Source organism: Malania oleifera, chromosome 10 (assembly GCF_029873635.1).
Source record: "Malania oleifera isolate guangnan ecotype guangnan chromosome 10, ASM2987363v1, whole genome shotgun sequence".
NCBI classification, from domain to species: Eukaryota; Viridiplantae; Streptophyta; class Magnoliopsida; order Santalales; family Ximeniaceae; genus Malania; species Malania oleifera.
Genome location: NC_080426.1, coordinates 82,214,447 through 82,219,655, shown reverse-complemented (window position 1 = coordinate 82,219,655; position 5,209 = coordinate 82,214,447). Strand labels below are relative to the sequence as shown.

The 5,209-nt window shown below is 36.2% G+C and overlaps 1 non-coding gene across 1 annotated transcript; it reads left to right on the top strand.

Moving 5' to 3' along the window:
- Positions 1 to 4,505: 4,505 nt before the first annotated feature.
- Positions 4,506 to 4,612, top strand: LOC131167147 (small nucleolar RNA R71). The gene has a single exon (XR_009140006.1). It is a non-coding gene; the product is annotated as a small nucleolar RNA R71 (small nucleolar RNA).
- The last annotated feature ends 597 nt before the right edge of the window (positions 4,613 to 5,209 follow it).

Below are 5,209 nucleotides of genomic sequence, written 5' to 3'. Positions count from 1 at the left end.
TTCGTTCTTTATAGATTTTAGCATTTTCATACGCATCATTCCAAAACTCATCCATCTCATTCAATTGAAGAAGTCATTTTTTCTCCTACTGCCTTCAAATCAAAATTAAGTTTCTTTACAATCCAATAGGCTTTATGCTCCAACTTAATAGGGAGATGACACAATTTTCCAAACACTAATTGGTAAGGGTACATCCCGATATTAAAAGCAGTGCAGTATGTCCACAAAGCATCATCAAGCTTCTTTGCTCAATCCTTTCTATTGGAGTTGACCGTCTTCTTAAGGATGTTCTTGATTTCACGATTTGAAATTTTAGCTTGGCCATTAGTTTGAGGATGGTAGCCCGGTGCTATCTTATGCTTCACACCATATTTTGAAAGAAGGTTGTCAAATAACTTGTTGCAAAAGTGGGTCCCTTCATCACTAAAAATAGCTCATGGAGTGCCAATTCTTGTGAATATATTCTTATGCAGAAATTTAATCACTGCCTTTGCATCATTTGTTGTTGTAGCAATTACATCCACCCATTTTGACACATAATCAACTACTAATAAGATATAAACATAGCCAAAAGAAGGAGGGAAAGGAACCATAAAATCTATTCCCCAAACATCAAATAACTCAACCTCTAAGATATTTTTCAATGGTACTCCTGACGTCTTGAAATATTTCCCATACGTTGGCACCGGTCACAAGTTTTCTCCAAAGTATAACTATCATGAAAAATAGAAGGCCAAAAGAAGCTATGTTGGAGCACCTTAGGTGTTGTTCGTGTTGCTACAAAGTGTCTTCCATATGATGAGGAATGGCAATGATGAAGAATGGCTTGCATCTCTTCTTCTGGCACACATCTTTGGATGAGTTGATTAGGGCATTTTTGAATAGCAAAGGCTCATCCAAAAGATAATATTTCACATCATGCAGAAACTTCTTGCATCGATGGTAAGTCAAATATGGTGGCAATACTTTGCAAGCTATGTAGTTTACAATATATGCGTTCTAAGGAACTTGATTTCACATGCAAACAACTGCTCATCAGGGGATGCTTCTTAAATCACTGAATCTGGTCTTACTTCCTCTTGCTCCAACTAAGAGAGATGATCAACGACTATATTTTCGCTTCCTTTCTTATCGTAAACCTCCAAATTAAATTCTTGCAGAAGCAGGATCCAATGAATCAACCAAGGCTTAGCATCCTTCCTGCCAAACAAATAGCGAAGTGTTGCATGATTAGTGAATGCTATCTCTTTTGTACCAATGAGGTAAAATCATAATTTGTCACAAGCAAACACCACAGCAAGCATCTCCTTCTTAGTTATTGTATCATTTAATTGAGCTTCATTCAATGTCCGACTTGCATAATATATGGCCCTAAACAGTTTGTCTCGCGGTTGTCCTAGCACTGTTCCAATTGCAAAGTCATTTGCATCACATATGACTTGAAAAGGTTGACTCCAATTAGGTACAGTCATAACTAGTGCTGAAATCAGTTTCTCCTTGATTGCATTAAAGACTTGCAAACAAACATCATTAAAGTAAAATATAGAAATTTTTTTTTTCAAGAACATTACATAAAGGTTTAGAGAGTTTAGAAAATTCCTTTATAAATCTTCTGTAAAATCTTGTATGTCCCAAAAAGCTTCTGATTCCCTTTACATTCTTTGGGGGTGGTAGTTTTTCTATGGTTGCAATTTTGGCTCGATCAACTTCAATTCTTTTAGATGACACTCTATGACCAAGCATGATCCCTTCCTGAACCATGAATGGCACTTCTCCCACTTTAGGACTAGATTTTTATCTTCACATCTCTACAAAAAAGAAAAAAAAAAGAGCCAAATTATGCAAACAATAATAAAAAAGATGTACCAAAAACTAAAAAGTCATCCATGAAAATTTCCATTGTCTCTTCCACCATACAAGAAAAGATAGCCATCATGCAATGTTGAAATGTCGCTAGGGCATTGCACAATCTAAAGGCATCCTCCTAAAAGCAAATGTTCCGTAGGGGCATAAGAATGTAGTTTTCTCCTAATCCTCGGGGGTTGTGGCAATCTGGTTATACCCCGAATAACCATTTAAGAAGCAATAATAGGAATTTTCAGCCAATCGATCTAGCATTTAATCAATAAAGGGAAGTGGAAAATGATCTTTCCTTGTTGCTTTATTCAATTTGTGGTAATCTATACATACAAGCCACCCCATGATTACTCTTATAGGAATAAACTCATTGTTGTAATTTTTCACCACCGTCATTCCACCTTTCTTTGGTACAACCTGCACTTGACTTACCTATGAGCTATCTGAAATAGCATAAATAATTCCAGCATTGACGAGTTTCAAAATTTCAGCTCTCACAACTTCCTTCATTACTCGAATTAATTTTCTTTGGTGCTTGATCGACAGTTTGTAAAGTTCCTCCATTAAAATCCTATGCATGCAAATTGAAGGACTTATACCTTTTATGTTAGAAATAGTCCATCCAAAGGCTATTCTATGCTTTCTTAATGCATGCAACAACTTTTCCTCTTGTTTGGATGTGAGTGATGCTACGACAATCACTGGAAAGGTGTCACTATCCCCTAAGAATGCATAGCAAAGATGCTCAGGTAATTGCTTCAACTCTAAAGTTGTAGTTTGCTACATCTTTTCTTTAGAAACTACAGAATCCATCTTTGCCACCATAGGTTCTATCCTCCCCACTTTATTTTCAAGTGTTGTAATCTGCTGCAAAGCTCCCAAGGCGAATACATAATGGGGAAATTCCTCACTAATAAAAGGTAAATCAAGTTCACAAACAACAAAGTTATTAAAATCATAAGCATGAGATAAAGTGGTGATACACTGTACTAAGTGATCGGCTGGTACATCTTCATGAAAGGCTTCTTCTATACATTGTTGAGTGACATCTACCCAGAAGCAAGTGCTTGGATCTTCTGGGCATCTCATTGCTTGGTAGATGTTTAACGTGACCTCTTCCTCGTTTACTCTCAATGTTAGCTCACTCTTTTGAACATCAATTAAAGCCCTTCCAGTGGCAAAGAATGGTCAGCCAAGAATTAGTGGGACTTCTTGGTTTTTCTTAATATCTAACACCACAAAATTAGCAAGAAAAATGAATTTTTCCACCTTTACCAATATGTCTTCTATGATTCCATGTGGGTACTTGATGTATCAGTATGCTAGTTGCAAAGAAATGGTTGTTTGTTTCATCTCTCCAAGTCCCAATTTCCTACAAATAGAAAGTGGGATAAGATTAATTCTAGCACCAAGATCACATAAAACTTTATCAAAAATTGAATTTCCAATAGTGCAAGGCCAAGTGAAACTCCCTAGATCTTTTAATTTTTTAGGTAATTTTTTTTAAAGAATAGCATTGCATTCTTCAATAAGCTACACTGTTTCGAACTCCTCTAGCCTTTTTTTCTTAGAAATGATGTCCTTTGGGAATTTGACATAGTTGGGCATTTGTTCCAAGGCATCCGCAAAAGGAATGTTTATGTGAATTTTCTTAAAAATATCCAAAAAAAATAGAAAATTGCATATCTAATTTTTGTTTTTGAAAACATTGAGGATAAGGGAGTGGAGTAGAGAGAATAGAAGGATTGTTAGGAAATGAAATTGCTGGAGGCATGTCTATCTCTCTTGATGTATCATCCACAATCTCCTCTTCTTCCACTTTACTCTTTCTTTGACCATTATTTTCAACTGTAGGTGTGGACATGGTTTCCTTTGATGGGGATCTCTCAATTTCTCTTACACTCCTAAGTGTAATGGCCTTGCATTGTTCCTTTGGATTCACTTCTGTGTTGCTAGGAAAAGTACCTTTTTGTTGGGCATTTATGGTCATGGCCAGTAGCCCAATTTGCATTTCAAGATTCTTTATAGTTGTTCCCATATTGCTACAATGAGTCTTAATGTTATCCAACCATGAATTAGTCTTTTTAAACCTTGATTTTTTTCTCCTCAACAAATGATACCATGGCATCCTCAAGTGACATCTTCTTCTCGCTTTGTTGACTATCAAGTACTGAAGGATATTGCAGCACATTCTTTGTATTTGCATAAAAAAAATTCTCATGATTTCGAAGCCCTAGAAGGTAATATTGTGGTATAGGATTAACATGATAGTTGTAGCTCCGATTGTTGATGTATTGAACCTATTCTTGACTTGCTTCATTTCTCGGATTTGTCTTACTTGCAGCTACCACATATTCTGCACTTTGTGGTATCCTTTGGGTGGTCAAAGCTGAAATCTGATGGGATAGAAAAGCAACTTGAGTTGAAAAGGCAGCAAACGACTCCAATTCATGAACCCCAACAACTCTCTTCGCGAAAGTTCTTTCGGTTGGGCATTGATAGTTATTTGAGGCCATTTCTTCCCAAAGAAAATTGTAGCACCCTCAGCTATCTTTGACATCAAAGTTCCTCCAGATGCAGCATCAATTAAAGTCCTATTTTGCCCATTTAACCCATTATAGAACATCTGAATTTGCAACCAATTTGGCAATCCATGTTGTGGGCAGCATCAAATCAAATATTTATACCTTTCCTAAGCTTCATAAAATGATTCAAAATCATTTTTCTTGAATTGACCAATCTCACTCTTGAGTTACGCAGTTTTTGTAGGTGGAAAGAATTTAGTTAGAAACTTTTCTGCCATGTCCTTCCAACTAGTGATACTTCCCGATTGTAGAGATTATAGCCAACATCTTCCTTTGTTCCTCAAATAAAAAGGGAACAATCTTAGTCTAATGGTGTCTTCAGTAACACATTTGATGTTTATAGTGTCACAAATCTCGAAAAACATCACCAAATGAATATTGGGATCATCAAGTGGTAATCCGCTAAATTGGGCTTGTTGCACCATACTGGTAAAGGCAGGTTTGAGCTCAAAGTTGTTGGCATTAATGGTCTAACGTCTTATACCTGAGTAGTTGTCATTCACAACTAGTCGTACATAGTCCTTCATGGCATGTGGTTGCACATTCTCTTGTCCATTATCTAGGGCTAGTACCTTCTTCTTTCTTAGTGCTCTGAGAGTTCTTTCAATCTCCAAATCAAAAGAAGTAATGTCATGGGTTCTAGCATGGCGCATCCAACATCAAAAGCGCACCTAAAATAAAAATAAAATTAGATAAATTAGAATAAAAAAATGAAATTCTAAATTAAAACAAAGATGACTTTGTACCGATATTGGCAAAAATAAGAA